Here is a 17,798-nt window from a genome sequence, read left to right as displayed (position 1 = left end):
CAACCAGGAGTTAGCACAGGCCCCAGATTAAAGGCTCAGTCCTGCAAGACTTCCCCCTAATTCAGATGCTGATCACAAGTAGTGGGTCCTCAGGTTACCCACACTTTGTCCAAATTGGATGCAAATTGACGGTTCCCATAACCCCCTCCTCAAGTTCGATAATTTGCTATAACGACTCAGAGAACTCAGGGGAAATTTTTATGTACCGTTGCTGGTTTATTATAAGGGATATTATAAAGGATACAAATGAATAGCCAGATGAAGAGATCTAGAAGCATGCTGAGCACAGCGGCTTTTGTGGAGCTTGGTGTGCATCACTCTCCTGGCATGAGCATGCATTCAGCAACCCAGAAGCTCCCCAGATCCCTTCATTTAGGGTTTGTATAGTGGCTTCATCATGTAGGCATAACTGATGAAATCACTGACCACTCGTGGTTAACTCAATCCCCAGCCCCTCTCTCCTCCTTGAATATCAGGGGTGGGGCTAAAACTTGAACCCTCTAATTACATAGTGGGTTCATCTAGGAACCAGCCCCCATTGTGAAGCTGTATAGGGGCCCTCTGAGAGTCACCTCATTAGCACAAACTCAAGTATGATTGAAAAAGCATATTATAAATATCAAAAGATGCTCCCTTTACTCCTGTCACTCAGGAATTTCCAAGGGTTTTAGAAGCTCTGTGCCAGGAACCAGGAACAGTGACCAAATATATATATTTCTTATTAGATTACAATATCACAGTATTACATTTGCCAATTTCTCTGGTGTAAATATTTCCAGCATGGCCAATTTAAAGCTGGTACACGAACTTGACAACTTTGAACATGGAGTTGGGAGGAAACATTGGCTCTCCCCAGAGGGTACAAGCCGTCTCTAGCCCGCCATTAAGTCTAAGCAACCCTATCAAGTCAAGTTTTGAGGAAGGAGATGAAATCTAAGCCTCTTCCTATTAATCTGAACTGGAAAGGTGGTCTTACACTCAATAACTTCTGTGTTTTTATATTGTGTACGTTTATTACATTCGATTTGAGTCAACAAAGAGCTAAAGTATAGCTCCACAAAAACTGTGTGGGGAGAATGCAAAAGTCATAGGGAACATGGTCCCTGCCTTATACATACTCAGTCCCCTTGTGTAGTCATGTACCTGAACTCACCTGGTCCTCACAACAATCCTATAAGGGAGCGCAGGAAGGAGAATAGTCAGCATTTGAGAAATGAGTAAACCAAAGCTTCATGCCAGCTGCCCAAAGTCACACAGGAGTATGGGAAAACAGCGTCTGGAACCCACGTCTCCTAGTTAAGGCACTTTTATTTGCAACCTATTATTACTCCTCATTGGAGAATAGTCTTAGGGCAATGTCAATGCTGGTGCCTAAGTCTGGGCATCTCAGGGCTCCATGTAATTGCCATTCTTGAACTCTTCTACGTAGACTGCTTATCCTTATGTCTGTCATGAAAATAGTGGTGATATAGGGAAGAGGCATGAGAACTTCATACAATGACTAAATGTTAAACCAGGTGCTGATCGACAGTCACATGGCCAGACCATGAGGAACCTATAGAACAACGGAAGATTCCTGCAGGGATTACTAACGAGCTACACACATCATGAAAGGTAAACAGAGTCTTTAAGTAAAACCCTACACAAAATAAAGCAAAACATCTATTCCCTAGGGCCATACCATGGGGAACCTATAGAACAAAGGCTAAGACTACTAGCATGCCTTTCATGCTGCATACCCATATCTTTCATGCTGCATACCCATACCATCAAAGGAAAATAAGGAAACAAAGTCTTTAAACTGTGATTCATAGAAACTGAGAACGACATATAAATGAGTATTCCTCAAACCCTCCTGGTCTTTCTCATTATCTGAGAGGACACCACACTCTGACTATGGAGCATTACTCCTTCTCTAACAAACTTTCCTTTTGTCTCTAACTCTGGTGTGCTCTTGAATTCTTTCCTACATGTAGTTAAGGGCCCTCCTCTGACTCGGTGCAGCAGGACTTGAGTCTCTACTTGGGGAGATTTGTCCCGTCCTGCACCAGATGTTTGGAGAATGTTTTTGCATTTCTTAGAGGTCCAGTTGTGTGTGCTTTCGATAGAATATTTTCAGTGGAAAGAATGTAGTGAAGCCAGGCTGTTGCTCCACTGTGCACACTCATCAGTGGAGGCTAAACAACAATTGGATGGAGAATCACAAAAGATGATTCTTTTCAACGGTAATGTACCTGAAATTCAGGTAAACTACTCTCACGTGACCAGCTGGGATGTATGCAAAGATAGCTGAGTTTCCATTAAGCAAATTTCGTTGAGCCAAAGGAATTTTGTACAATTTTTGAACTTTAAAAATAGAAATGGCAAATATTAAAAGAGCAAAGTATCACATTTAATAATCATGGTGTGAGGCTTAGTCATAAATTACTACATTTGCATACATTATGTACTTGTAAAAATTACTATTAAAGCAAAATTTAAGAAAATATAAATGCCGAAGTATAATTAGCTAGTTTTATCTGCAACAGCTACCTGTTCTTAATTTCCTCTTAATCAATCTGGTTTACCCTGAGTTCCCAGAGGAACAGAATGTTCAAATTTGTCTTAAAGTCATTTAAAAGAAAACATTCAAGGACACAAATGCTTTGGGGCTACCGAATATCAAAAGCGATTTGAGTTGAATTCTATTTAGATATCTTCTCTTTATTTAACAGCAATAACAACAACGACAATTTAAGATCCCATTTCTAACATAGTCAGAAAGAATTCTATTGCTTTCTAAGATTCTCAGTTTTCAAAACACTCTTTTTGACTTTCTTGATTTCTTTTTTTGACAAAGGAGAGAAAGGTCATGTTGCCACGTGATCTGTCAGGTATGAGTAGAAATACTTTCCTTGTTGATAGATAGAAAGATGTGGTTTCCTGAGCAAATCTGCCTTGCTCAGGAAAATCTCTCTGGTGCGTCTCTGGGAATCAGCCCACAATTAACCAGCACCTCCCCATTTATTTCTGTATCTACGCTTAACCTTTGACACAGACTTCTTTCAAAGGGATCTGGAGTAAATAATTCTAATCCTATTCTAGAATCGACTTTATATTTCTTTTGTTTACCAAGCGGGAAAGAAAAACTTCTAAGATGTTTGCAGGCCAAAAAATAAAAAATAGAAAAAGAAAAAAAAAAAAGAGCTGTTAGAAGAAAGATGCTGTGAAAATTAGCAATGAAGTGAGAAGCTGGTGTAAAGGAGAAAAACTCTGCACCACAGCTGCTACTTCAACCTGGTGTTTTGCTGATAAAAATCTTGAGATGCTTTACTGAAACAAAACCGCATTAAGAAGTCCCAATTCCATCTACAGCCAAGACATACACAGTGTCAGTACCACCTCAGGGTTCTTTTCCTGAATATTTTTCTTGTAACTGTTCTGTAACTGAACATATTACAAAAATTAAGCATTTTCTAGCTCAGCTTCCACACAGAAATTTGAGTTAAACACAAAAGTAAAGCAATTTCTGGTTTGTTTGTGGGTCTGTCAGTTTTGCAGAATCTGAGAAGCATAATTTGGGGGGTAAATGAATAATCTACCTTCCCATCTCCTGAAGAGAAACACCCCGAAGGATCTAAGAAAACTCCCCATTTCAGAAGGCAATCTAAACAGTACCTGCTTCTTAACTGGCAGACTGTGCTCTAGTCAAGGCGAAGCCTGGGAGACCTCCACCCTAAGAACAGCTTCTCCAGCAGTTAGGGGCCCAAACTGCTGAAGGCTCTGAGCTCAAGAAAGAGCCCATGGCACAGAGGCATCCCAGCTGCCGCCTGCGTCCGGTGCCTGTCCCTGCATGCCCACCGGTTCCTAATGACCCTGGCCCTCTGTTACAGCACTGTCCAGTTACAGGGGAGACAACGGGACACTCTTCTCGTCCACCAACTCCCCACCCCCATCTCCATCCGCTACAGTCTGAAGGATGACACTCAGCCCCTCAGAGAGCACAGAGTCTCCACACGGGGCCATTGGGCAGGCACATTTTCTTATCAGAATATTCTAGATTCATCCTCTGGACTATATCCCAAGCCACAGGACTCTCCTCTACTCACCCTATTTCCCTTCCCAAAGAAGAGCTGCCCCCTCATTACTTCTGACCTTTATTTTTTCTGGACAGATATGTGTGTTCTTTGTCACTCAACCATTCCACTGTCAATGTCGTACTTTAATATGTGCTATTTTATTAATACGCAAACCACCTAGCCTGAGGACTGGTATTATCATTCTCACCTAATGGATGAAGAAGCAGAGGCTCAGTCTCCAGGAGAGCCCAGATCACACCAGTCACTGGCAAGGATTGTCCCCAAATTAGTCTTCTGCCAACTTCTTTATAGCCCATACCATGTCTGACTGATTATTTCACAACTTAGAAGAGCTTGGTTTTGAGACTGCGGTTGGAGTGTTCCCATCAGGAAATGCTCATATCGATGTGGCAGGAGCTGAGTCCTAGCTCTAGTCTACTCAAGTGCTCACCTCGCAGCGCAGCGTGAGGAGAGAGGCTGGAGGTGAATGCGGAAGCGCCTGGTGGGGCTCAGTTTGACTGGGTGGGGTCCCCTCCCGTGAAGGGAGGCCTCTGCAGGTGCTTGAAACATAGCTTTTCAGATTTCAAGGGTGACATCCTCTGAGCACACAGCACCAGTCATTGGAAAGGAGGTCTCCTGTATTGAAATATTTGTATCCTCATCCGAATTTATATGTTGAAATCTAATCTCCAATGTGCTAGTATTTGGGAGGTAATCAGGTCATGAGGGTGGGATTAGTGGCCTTATAAATGAAGCCAGAGAGCTAACTCATCCTCTTTCTGCCATGTGTAGATTCAAGAAGTCAGCCATCTGCAAACCAGAAGAGACTTCTTACCAACTTAGCCATGCTGACACCCTGGCCTCAGATTTCCAGTCTTCAGAACTGTGAGAAATGCATTTTTGTTGTTTATAATAGACCCAGTTTATAGTATTTTGTTACAACAGCCCAAATGGATTAAGACAGGGGTAAAGATGAGTACTGAGAGCTTAGGCTCCAAGAACCATGCAGGCAGATCTTTTCTTCGAAGTAATCCTGTGAGCTGGACATCATGTCCATTTTACAGATGGGAACTGAAGGTTCAGGGAAGTTAAGTAAAAAGCCAAGCTTCACAGCCAGGATTAGGACCCCACCTTCCCAAGCCCGCCTTCCACCACTTCCTCATCTCACTTCAGGAGTCGGAGGAAAATAAGAGCCCCCTGTGCAAGGCCACTGTCTCTGAGCTGATCTCTGACATTACCTGTAGGCCGAAGGAACAAGCTCTTTGCCAAAATAGAGGGTTTAAAGTTTGTCCCCATCCTCTGAGCCATGCAAGAATGTGTCTTCCCTCCTGCTCAGAGCCCTTGACCATCTAGCCACTGAGCTTGGGTGGCCAAGGCTTTAAGGAGGCAGCAAAGAAGGCTGTGTATTCAAATCCCTGAAAGAGCATGTCTCAAATTTGCCTTGGGTAGAACAGTAGTAGGGATTCTAGGGATTCCTGCTATCCCGTAATTATCCTATATCCGTGACTCTGACTTAAGATACCAGCAGAAGCTACTGTCTGCCACATTGGCCTTGGCTGGTACACAAAGAGTTGAACCATCTGTTGGGCAGTTTGCCTGAGCCATGTCTCACTTTTGGCAGCCTGTATTTATCTACAATGAGCCTCTCTTACATGAGGGGAAGCTTTGCTGGAGCTAGAGAAACACAGAATAGGAATTAAGTTTGTGCCTCCTTCCCTGATTTTCCAAGATGCCTTTACAGAATCCTCAACCTCCTGACACTTGCAAACTATCAAAGCGCCTCCCCTCCTTTCCCACAACTGTATTTAAAAACATCAGATAAAAGTAGAGCAGGTTGAGGAACTTGGGGAAACATCCTTGACAGCTGTGTGGGGAAGAGGCCAACCCACAGTCCCATGAGCAAGGCAGTACAAGGCTGTTATTCCCACTTGCTGGAACCGATAGGTGACATGTCTCGCTGAAGGTAAAAAGAGCCAAGGCTTAGAATGAACTTTTATGAGACATCCTCTCTCCTCTCTTGGCACTCACTCTGCTAAGGATATGTACAATAATACACTGGCCTGGAACAAAAATAGACTAGGTGCTAAGAGAATTACCTTTCTCATCTGGATTGTCATATCATGCTTTGAAATGTTGGAGGCAGAAGCTTCCAACACAGTCCTCTCTGGGCCTTTCCAGGTACCCCTACACACTGCTGCTCCCATCAAGCATCTCAGCTCTACTGGTTCACCCCTATGCAACTAACCACAAAAGTGTGAGAAAAGCACTTGGCATTCCTGGTGTGGGAAGATGTCTTCATGGTGGCCTCATCTTCCATGGATATACCTGTCTTCTATATCAGTGGCTTAGTGACCCACTGCCAATCATGCTTCATTCTATATGTTTTCTCATTTTCATCATAGCTATCAACTGTCTGCCAAGAGGAATCAAAACAAATATCTCCCAGCATTCTCCCTCTGAACAAAGTAGAAGAACAGCAACAGCCAAAGGAGGACTCAAAGGGAGAGAATGGAAGATAATGACCAGATCTGATGACGTGGTGAAGTTAGACCCAAGGAAATCCAGCACAGTTGCATAAAGCCCCTCCTGTACCCAATGCTGAGGGATCAACACATGGAGCCCAGAGCTGGAGCCTCAGGATTCTTCCCCAGATCACACTTGTACAGCCACAGGAGTAAGGCTCACGTGTCTTCCAGAATTTCAAGCACAATTTACTGGGCACTCTCATCTTCCTCAAGTCTCGCTATGCCCGATTCAGTTTAGAAATTCTTGATGACTTTAAAAGAGGTACAACGATTTTTTAAATTAAGTTCTTAAGTTCCTTAAGGCAAAAAGTTGGTGAGACCATTTTGATCTGAAAGTCGCACTCACATTAGGGAAAAGACCATTTGCTAGACCGACTCTTCCTCAGTCAAAGACGGTACTTGGGAGTGTGTGTGTGTGAGGATAAGCAGTTCCTTTGAAATGTCACAATATCTTAATCTGAATTTCAGTCATACCATACTAAGAGTGAGTGATGAGAAGTCCATGTCCTTCGAATTTTTCTCCAAATTCTTTTTATGAGAAGTCAGTGCCTTGAACATAATGTTCACTTCCATTGAAGAACAACTTTTATTAAGTAGAAATAGCTTTTCAGGCAAGAATTTGATGTTCTAAAGTCAATTACCTGTTCCAACACTAAGTCAAATTCCAGTATGGAAAGAATTCACATGGTTTTTGGGTAAGCTTTATGAATTTTATTTTATTATTTTTAAAATTTATTTATTTGAATTAGTTTCAAGTATACAGTACATTGGTTAGACGTTTTAAGAATTTTAAATCATAAACTCACAAGATATCCAATAGCCAACAGTCTCTGATTTCAAATTTCTGCCTAAAAAAATAGTCTACAAATCAACTTATCTAAAACAAAGGCCATTATTTTTAGCTGTTCATGTTGGTGAGTACAACATAGGGTTAAGACTGTGGGTACAGGATCCGTATTTCCTAAATTCAGATTCTTATTCATTACTTGCTGGTTGTCCAAACTTGAGAAGTTCATTAAACCTTACTAAACCACAATGTCCTCATCTTTGAAGTGAGAATATTAACAGCATATTCCTCATAGAGTTGTTGTAAGGATTGCACAAGTTTGTAGACATAAGGTGTTGATTGCTATGCTGAAAAAAATGGTTATCAATTATTTTATGTTTTTCAAGCTGAATAGATTATAGTTGGAGAATGAAAAATTTTTAAGTGAGTCAACTGAAAAACTTTTCAGGCAATTCAATACTTTTGCTATTAATAAGGCAAATCAATGTTAATATTTTTCTGTGAACTTCCATAGCCTTGGGTTTGTATCTAGCCTATAGTCCTTATCATTTTTGATTTTTAAAAAATAGACTTTATTTTTCTGAAAAGTTTAGACCTACAGAAAAATTGAGAAGATAATACAGAGAATCCTCGTATACCCTGTACCCATTTTCCCCCTTCAGCTAACATTGGTTACACTTAATGAAACATTATTATTAGCTAAAGTCCATGCTTTCTTCAGATTTTCTTAGTTTTTACCTAATGTCCTTTTTCCGTTCCAGAATCCCATCAGGGATACCACATTACGTCACAGTCTTAAGCTTCTCTTGGCTGTGACAGTTCTTCAGACTTTCCTTGTTTTTGATGACCCTGACAAGTACTGGTCAGGTATTTCGTAAGATGTCTCTCTATTGGAATTTATGTTTTTCTCATGATTAGACAAGGGTTATGGGTTTGGGGAGGAAAACATGGAGGTAAAGTGCCATTTGCATCATCACATCATATAAAGGAAACACACTATCTACATGACCTTTCACTGTTGATGTTGACCTTGATCACCTGACTGAGGGACTGAGGCAGTGCTTGTCAGACTTCTCTACTGTAAAGTTACTCTTCCCCGCTCCCAGCCGTTTTCCCATGCTGTGCTCTTTGGAAGGACATCACTGTGTGCAGCCCACACTTAAGGAGCGGGAATTTACACTCCCCCTCGTTGAGGGCAAAGTACCTACACAAATTATTTGTTAATTCTTCTTCGTTTTCTCTTCTCCCCTTTGACATACTCCGACCACTGTGTTTTTTGTTTTGTTAGCATTTCTTTATCTTAAGTCACTACAGGATGCTCTTGCCCCCGTCCTAGAATCAGCCCTTTGTCCAAGAAGACCTAGTTGTTTTGTTTTGTTTTGTTTTACTGGGAGCTAGGTGTGTTAGTTGCCCCTGGGGGTCATTTCTTTTAGGTACTTTCGCCTCGCAGAATGGAAACATATGTGTTTATACTAATCTACATATATACGCATACCTATAAATATTTCCATATGTAACCATCTGTATCTATACTAAGCTAAATATGAGTTCATACTGATGTCCCCAACTCTAATTTATTATGGCATGGATCATTGTAGCCTCCTAACACCGTGGATTATCTGTAATTTTCACTCCGAAAGTGAGAAATCTGGCTCCCACCATTTGCCATCTATTTGCTTAATTGTTCAATTTCAATACGCGTGTATAGCAGAATTGTTAACCTGCGCCCTCCTGGGAAACAACTTTCTCTGCTAGAGTACGGTGTTTCCGGGTGGTTTCTTTCGCCTTCAGTGTTACGGACGCCACTCATTCCCAGAATTACTTAGATTGGCATCTTTCCTCCCACCCGCTTCAGTGAAGTTGGACATTGTAATTTTCCAACCAACAGACAAATGTCTAGATAATATATCAGTAATAAAAGAACTTTATATAATTAAGTATATGTAGACATATGTATGTATATATACACATGCTTCACTTGCTTAGAATTAAGCGAATTATAGAAAAAGATAAAATATTAAAATTTTATGTAAATAAAAGATTTCATATAAATGGTCATTAATAAACTTTCTGTATTTCACATACGTTTGAACTATTTGTATCAAGCTTGTCCAATATTGCTCATGCAATCTATCAACTGTAATTCACCTCGGCTCCTGCCATCTAGGAAAAATTTCTCCTTTCTACCACTGTATTTGAATCTACACATTATTTCCTCCTGAGAAATAAAGGTTAAGTGCTTGAACCACACTAAGCTTTGATCCCACCTGGAAAAAAACACATTAATTTGTTGGACCCCAGGTTGAATCCGCTCTCTGTGCACGTATATCGCTTGTTCTCCTCTCCAGCCATTTGTATTTCTATCTCTATCCCCATATCTATCCCTATCTCTGTCTTCATCTCTGTCTCCATCTCTGTCTCTTTCTTAATCTTCATCTCCATCTCCATTTTTGTAACACACACTTATGCAAATCCTACTGAACCTTAAATGATAAGAGACCGTGGTCTAAATAAAAGTAAAGTTGAGGATTAATGACATATATTATGGCAACCGGGAAGTCAAACTTCAGGAATTTTTAGCCTCTAACAGTTTAAACAAAGAAATAGATTAAACATACCAATTTTAAAACATCATCCCTCTGGTTTCCTTGACTAACCAGCATTTTTCCTGAAAACAAGAAATTCGAGGTTAAATCAAGTTTTTCTTGGAAATAAATCCTACATTTCTCAAATGCAAACCAGGAAGGACAGACACGAAATGACGGCTACCTGCATCATTTTAAAAGGCATTTATGAGGCAGTTTTAACGAAGTGGCAATTCCGTAGACCATGTAGAATTCAAAATCACTATGGCAGTGTTGGGCACCAGCATGCCAAACACATAAAACAGCATCTGGCAGTTTCTCTTTGGAGGCCTCCTATGCCAGCCTTTCACTTAGATAAGAAAAACGTTGTTTTTTAGCAATCTTCTGAAATGCTTTAATTTGACACTATCTGAAAGTGATACTTAAGTTGCGGTAAATCAAGTTTAATCGCAGCCGTCTACTCGCTATTATTTTACTGTTGCTTTTATTCCTCTCTAAGCTCTCGAGGACCCTATGGAAAATAAAATACTCCCTAATCCAAGCGTTTCCATAGTTAATGACTTTTTGCCCATCTAGGTCAATTATTTTGACATATGCTAAAGCAGTAGTTACGAGGTCGAGGAAAGCTAAAAATTACAGCTTAGCGCTAAGAACTCAGCGTTTGTTTGTGTTTTTATCTCACTTGCTAGAATGTAACTTCCTTGAGAGTCTAGATATTGTCTGAGCCTCTCGGCACCTGTTTCCCTAACCTCAGTGATGTTTGAGTAATGAATTCACAGTGCCTACAAGCCATGAGGTTTGGCCCAGGGGTTGGGGGTACAGATAGAGAAAACATGAACCCTGCTCTCTAGGTGGTTGAAAAAAAGGAGGACATGTGAATCGGTGATCGTAAGACAGAGTGGCCAGGCTACAGAGGCTTCTGCTTTCTGAGGAACTGTGTGCTGGATACTGGGTTAGTCCTTCGTGCTCAGTCATCCTCACAGCAACTGCATGATGCGGGGAGAAAGAAAGACTGAGGTTCAGAGGAGCTAGTGAGTTTGCTCAGGTTTTCACAGCTATATGGTTGTCAAGTTGGGACTGAAAGCCAGATCTCTCCAGACTATGACAGAGGCTGCCATGCAGGTACAGAGAAGAAGGGATGGGAACCACTGTGAAGGAGGAGTTGGTAAGGCAGAGCAGGCACCCCAGAAATGATGACAAATCGAAAGATCTTATTTATAGTAATTAAGACCGGAAGGAACCTTCAAAGTTATCTAGACGCTGCTCAAATATCTCCAGGGACAGAAAGTTTATCCCCTCTGCGGCTGGGGGCCCTTGGCAATTCTGACCCACTGGGAATCACTAATCAAAATCACTTTATAAAGAAGAAGTTGGAACCTCCTAGTTGTCAGCATCTATAAGAGGGTTTCACTTAAAACAGTATTCCATGATGAGTTGGCAGAGTCAGAAGAAAGATCTTTGGTGGGTGTCTGCTGGAAAAAGCAGTGGAATGTTGAAATTTGCATTGAGAATGAAAATAAGGGGATCCTAGAAATGATGTCAAATTGAGGTTTTCAGTTTGGGCGGACCAGTGTTAGTGTGTTCAGAAAGAAGTGCCAGATGGCCTGTAAAATAAAGGTAGAAGTAGTATTTGACAACATCCACCAGGGCAGAAGGATGTAGGCAAAGCCCCCACACAGTGTGGGTCAGCAGGCCAGGACTCATTTTCTAGGCTCCTGGTTCTTAATTTCCTCATCTGTAAAAAGAGAGACTTGTCACAAATCTTGCTAATATCCTATTGGGGGTTTTAATTTAATTTTACATTATTTGATGCAAAGAATTACCATTGTTTTTTCTCCAAATTTGATATAACTGTTCCAAATCTTCACCTTCCTGTCTGGAGAATAATTTTCCTTCAGTCATGTTTTCTAGGAGTCTCTGAGTCTCGTGCAGTCTAGAACATCGAGCTAAGGATGCCTTGGTTTTCTAAATACTTTGGTCCCTTTCACGGCTCCATGGTTTGGGCCACCTTGAAGAAACAACTTTGCCATTCTCCAGCCCATATTGGAGATAGGACTTTTGAGAAAAACGAGAATCTGGACTCTAGGGGTCCCTGGGCACCCCTTGTGAGGTCCTGCTACCTTCTGGAGAACAGCAAGGAGAGGGGTTTGCTCTCTGCCATTTCCAGAGCTGTGTCCCAGTCTTGAGAAGCAATGAAAGCCTCTTTCCTCTTTCATTAGGCCCGTTCCTATCCCTCCCAGCTTTTTATTTCTCTCTCTCCACCACCACACTGAATTAATTACTATCATATGCTTAATTTTCCTAACACATAAGCCATGGGTGATGATATCGGTGCTTAAGAAATTCTGCTTTTGACCATGTGTCACTTTATCTTTGGTTGTGTGCCAGACATGGTATTTGTAAAATATTTGTTGAAATAGTTTGCAGCCAAAAATAATGCTACCTTCCTCTGAAGAGGATTTGACTTGCTTTTGCAAAGGATGTTGGGGAACTAGCAATCCAAGATCACGTTAATTCAAGTACAGGGCTCTTTACAAAGTAGCATAGAAATAGTTAAATATTTTAACAGATATAGCTGTACAGGTGTCTCCCAAATGAATATTAATCCAAACGCTCCCAGTACTTAGGAAGATTAAGTTCTTGTTAATACAGCTATGCAACATATTGCCCCCAAATTTAGGATTTAAAACAACAACAATCTCATGGTTTTGACGAGTCAGGAATTCAGAAGCAGCTCAGCTGGGTAGTTCAAACTTAAGGTCTCTCCTAATGTCGCACTCAAGGGTCAGCTAGGGCTGGAGGCCCCACCTCCAAGAGGGTTCACTTACTTACAAAGCTGGCAAGATGGTGCTGGTTATTAGCCGGAGGTCTCGGTTTTTCTCCCTGTAGGTCTCTCTACAGAGCAGCCTGAGTATCCTCACAGAGTGGTGATTGGCTTTCCTGGAGATAGGGATCCGAGGGGTCAAGGCAGAAGCTGCAATGCCTTTTGTGACCTAGTCTCGAAGTTCATACACCGCCACTTTCACCATTTTCTATTTGTCACCTAGTGCCAGACCTGAATCAATATTCAAGGGACCTAGCAAGGACGTGAATACCAGAATGTGGTGCCGGGGGAGGAGGGCAAGAGGTCCACTGTGGGCTGCTGTTGAGAATGACTACCACATATAGAAATATAGAAATTCGGGCCCCAATTCAGGTTTCTGTCATGGCAAAATCTTTGTACCTCACCATGCTGCATTCCTCAAGCAACCTCTTTGAATTCTGGGGTCCTTCTGAAAGGGACATTACCTGCAACAGTATGGTGTAGATAAACTGATAATATTAAGAATGTCTTGAGAGAGGCAGAGAACCCTGGATCCTTGAGCATGGAGTGAGGTGCAAGAAATGAGGGACACTGAGCAGAAGACAGGTCCAATAAGAAGAGTTGTGAGGGGCCAGTGCACTGCCACCCACTGTACATTTTGCTTTTTGCTGCCTCTGGCGTCAACTGTCAGAAGGTCTCCGTGGGTGAATCTTGTTTATACCATTAACAATCCTCCTGCGACACTTCTGTTGATAAGTTTGGATTTTAGGTGGTGCCAGGTTTTTAGAATAGAAACTGACTTGTTCCTACCCCAGAAAATCTGCAACCTGTAGGGTTTAGCCCAATCCTCAAGAAACTGTCCGATTCACGTCAATCCCCCAGGATCTGCAGAAGAGAGTCTCAGCTGGAAACACTGCAGTGAGCAGCTTCGTGTTTCGCTCTCTCTTTTTTTTTTCAGTTTATTTATACTGATACTTAATATGTGTTTCTTTGGTGGAATCTCTATGCTTATTATTTAAACTCTGAACATTGAAGCCCTGTGGCTTTTATAGGAAATACCATGGACTTGCTGCGGCTAGATATATAAATGTTGTTCTTAATTCTAATGACAGTAACCATTGAGATCATTTTTTACAAAGTATAATTTCCTTTAGTTCGAAAGGCAGGCCTCGAGTCGAGTCGAGTCGGGATCCAGGAAGAGCAGCTATTTCCTCTCATCGGTAATTTTGTTTTCTTTCTCTCCATACTGCTTTATTCATCCTCCCTTCATTCTTCCTTTGTTGTTGTTGATGCTAATGTTATAATATATGAGACATTGGGATTCATAGCTTAGCAAGTAAATAATCATTGTTTACCTGCTTGTATCATTAATTTCAAGCTGTTTGCACAAACATCTCATTTAATGTGTATTATAACTTGGTACAGTAAATAGGACAAGCCTCTCCCTGTTTTACAGATGTGAAAAACAAAGCTCCAAAGATTTGAGGCACTGTAGGGCTGGTTAGGTCCAGAGTGAGGGCTGATCTCCATTCTTTAGGACTATTTCACACCACCTGGGCCCCAGAAGCATACGATCTGTTACGAACATATGCCTTCATCTATGGAAAGTTTTGCTGGGGTGGAGGGGGGAGACCTACCCTAGATTAAGATATGTTCTGAGGAGCTGGTGGGCTCTCTCTCTCTTAGTTTAAAAATAACTTTAAATCATTTTTTTCCTTCTCAGTTAAAAGAATATGTCAAACATAGAGATGATTACAGCAAACAATTTAAGAACCAACCAGATTTATTGGAGTTGATATTTTGCCATAGATGCTTGCAATCCGTCCATCTGTCTCTCTCTTATGTGACAAAAACAGCTCATTCTCTCTTGCTCTCCTTCCTTGCCTCCCTCCCAAAGTTGCCCCATCTTGAATGGTGCTGCATTCGGTTGCACATTGCTTTACCCTTATACACAAGGGTGAATCTTACAGCCTATGCCATTATCTTTGTGTTTTGGAAGAATTGACATGAATAGTTTCCTTCTGCATGTACTCATTTTAGACTCACTTCTGAATGATACTCCAGGCTATTTTTGCTTTTCTGAATGTCTCACTTTTCTGATTGTGCATGGGTCATCTCAGGAAGATCTGGGGGAATGGAATGTCCAAGACATTAGCGGTTCCTAGTGCAGCAAGCGCTGATTTCCATGACTGCAGCCCTCTAACAGGGGCAGAAAGAAGGGGGCTAAGCTTCCAAGTGGACTAAATTGCACAGCCATTACCGAGGAGGGCTAGAAGAGCCCATGACATCCCAAACGGGCCAGAACTAGAGCCCATTTTACAGAAGGAAGCCAGGCCCAGAGGAGAGAATGATTTTCTAAATGTCACACTTCCAGAAATCGGTAAAGCGGGGACCAGATCAGGGCTCGTGATACCTTTGCACTAACTGCATTGCCTTTATCCGGTCTTATTCTTCAGCCAGCAAACAATAGGCTATCGATTTGGTGACTCTCCCCTTTCTGCTCCCCCAGGGGAAATGCAAACTGTAAACGCCTACGCACTGAGATCCTGGCAAGCCGCTTGGGACTTAGGTGTCCCTGTCTCTGGAAAGCACTGACTCTGGAATTTGCGGGAAGATTTAAGTCGAAGGGCTGAAGAGCGGTCTCAGGATCATTTTGCTCGGAGCGCCCTCTGGTGGCCGATCGTATAGCAATCATTCTAATTCACTGAGATGCAAAGCGTTCGTTTTACGGCTCCTCTGGAACGTGCTCCTCCCTCATTAAAGCGCCCAGGTGCCCACTTTGTACAAGACACATTTACTGCATCCCTGGAATAACTGACTCTGGCCAGTACTATTTTTTGTGTGTCAGTCACACTGCGACTGGAGCTGCAGGAATCCAAAAGAAGAAGGCCTCGTTCAGGCTCTTGAGGAATGGAACGTCTGTTGGGTGAGATAGGCTCGCAAGCTGACCAGACTCAGAGCCAGAGCCAGAGTGGTCAAGACAAGACAAAAGTGAACAAAGGGCTGGGGGATACAGAGACAAGAGGAACGAGTGTCAACCACAGAGATCCAGGAGGTCTTTCTGGGGAAGCCAGTATCTGAGTTCTGAAGGAGGAATGGGATTTCTGACGTGGGGAGGGGCAAGGACATGGGATGGAGGTACAGAGCATGACCAGTTCCTGCCTGTCTTCCCTTCTCTTCTAGCCTTGTTCTCTTTCCTTCTCTCCTTACTGACCACAGTCCCAGGAGCTCTCCAAATCAGGATTACTCCAAATGTTCACTTTCCAGGAGAGTGTCAGGCTGGTCCCTGGGCCTCTCCCAACAGGAGAAGGCTGAGCAGAGCATATTTGGAATGGATCCAGTGATCTCTCCTTCACTGGACAGGAACTAGTCACAATCATTAGCAATTAGCATCTAGTTTCCTTGCAGAAGAGAAGCAAAACTTATAACGCAGTGGTTTCTGAAGCCAACAATCCTGATTCTCATCTTGGTTCTAGTTCTCCTTAGCTGAGTCGGCTTGAGCAAATCGCTTCATCTCTCTGGGATCAGTTTCCTCATCTGCTAAATGGGTATTTTCACAGGGTGATTGTAAAGACTGGGCTGGATAATCCCTACTAAACACTTAACACAGGGCCTCAGCAAATGAGAACTCTTATTAACAGATGCTCCCAAATTATTTGAAACACTTATATCTATATGAATTAATTACTGAAATCGACAGTGCCTAACCAAAACTATTTAGTTGCTCAATGTAAGCGTTAGAGAGCATTAGTGGTGAAAAACTGTAGTTCTCTAATTTTCAGCACATATAGGAAAAAAGATGTTTTAGTCTGTTCAGACTGCTGTAACAAAATACCAAAGACTAGAAGGCTCAAGCAATAGAAATTTATTTCTTACCATTCTGGAGGTGGAAAGTTCAAGATCAAGGCCCAGGAGGTCTCTGTTTATGGTGAAAACTCCCTTCCTGGCTTGTAGATGGCCATCTTTTCCCTGTATCCTCATGTGATGCAGAGAGAAGAAGCTGATGTGTCTTCTTATAAGGAAACTAATCCTATCATGAGGCCTCCACCCTCATGACCTCATCTAAACCTAATCATACCCAAAGGCCTCAACTCCAAAAACCATCACATTGAGGAGTCAGGCTGCAAAATATGGGTTTTGAGAGACACAATTCATCATGATTTTTGGCATTGAGGGTGGCGTCTCCCTAAGATACCTCTATGCCACCTTGAACTTCTGTAGCAAAATGGGATTTGTCAAGTTTTATTCTGATAACACCCTGATCTTCCTCAGGGGTTGCCTTTGAGAGGCAACCTGACATCTTGGAGATCTAAAATCATCCTCTTTGAGATCTAGGCTGTTACTATATGTCCTCTCTACAGGGGTGAATATATTTTCAAGGACTTCATGAATTCATTGGGCCCTACATAAGAAAATTGTGTAGATGTGGCTTGACACTGAGCACAGCAGGGCCAGCAGAGTTGAGCCTGAGAGGAGCCTGAGTCTAGAGAGTGGCTGAGCCTGTGGACATTGCCCCCAGCCATCCTCCGTCCAGCCTCCCACCTCCAGGGTCTGACTGTCTGACCGGCAGTTGGTCACTACTGATTGGCCATCAGTAGGTCAGGTGGGCCACATTCTCAGCCAATCAGGATCATCTGGCAGTTGTTTCCTTGGAGACAGAATCAGTTAAACTGACAAAGCCTCCAAGTAGTATCTCAGTGAGTCAAGACTGCTTTTTGAGCCAAGCTCAGTCAGTCGGGGGGCAGTTGCTGGAATATTCCTGGTCAGAGAGGAGGCAAACGGTTAGCAGGACAGGCCACTCAGGGACAAAGTGTGTCCCTGATCTGGGCCTTGGAGAAGTGCAGACACTTAGCTGCTCGTAGGTGGGCAGAAGAGCTTGTGAGGATGGAAAAAGTCACCTTCTGCCTGGCAAGAGGTGACAGCATGCAACAAGGCTGTGTACAGCATGAACATGCCTCCTGGCCCAGGCCATCACCCAGGGGCCAGACCTCCTCTCGCCACCTGAGGGCAGACGTCCTTCAGAGCAGACTGGGGACAGGC

The sequence above is a fragment of the Pteropus medius genome, unplaced genomic scaffold, assembly GCF_902729225.1.
Source record: "Pteropus medius unplaced genomic scaffold, Ma_sr-lr_union100, whole genome shotgun sequence".
Lineage (NCBI taxonomy): Eukaryota > Metazoa > Chordata > Mammalia > Chiroptera > Pteropodidae > Pteropus > Pteropus medius.
The sequence above is the reverse complement of the archived record's forward strand: the minus strand, read 5'-3'. Positions refer to the sequence as shown.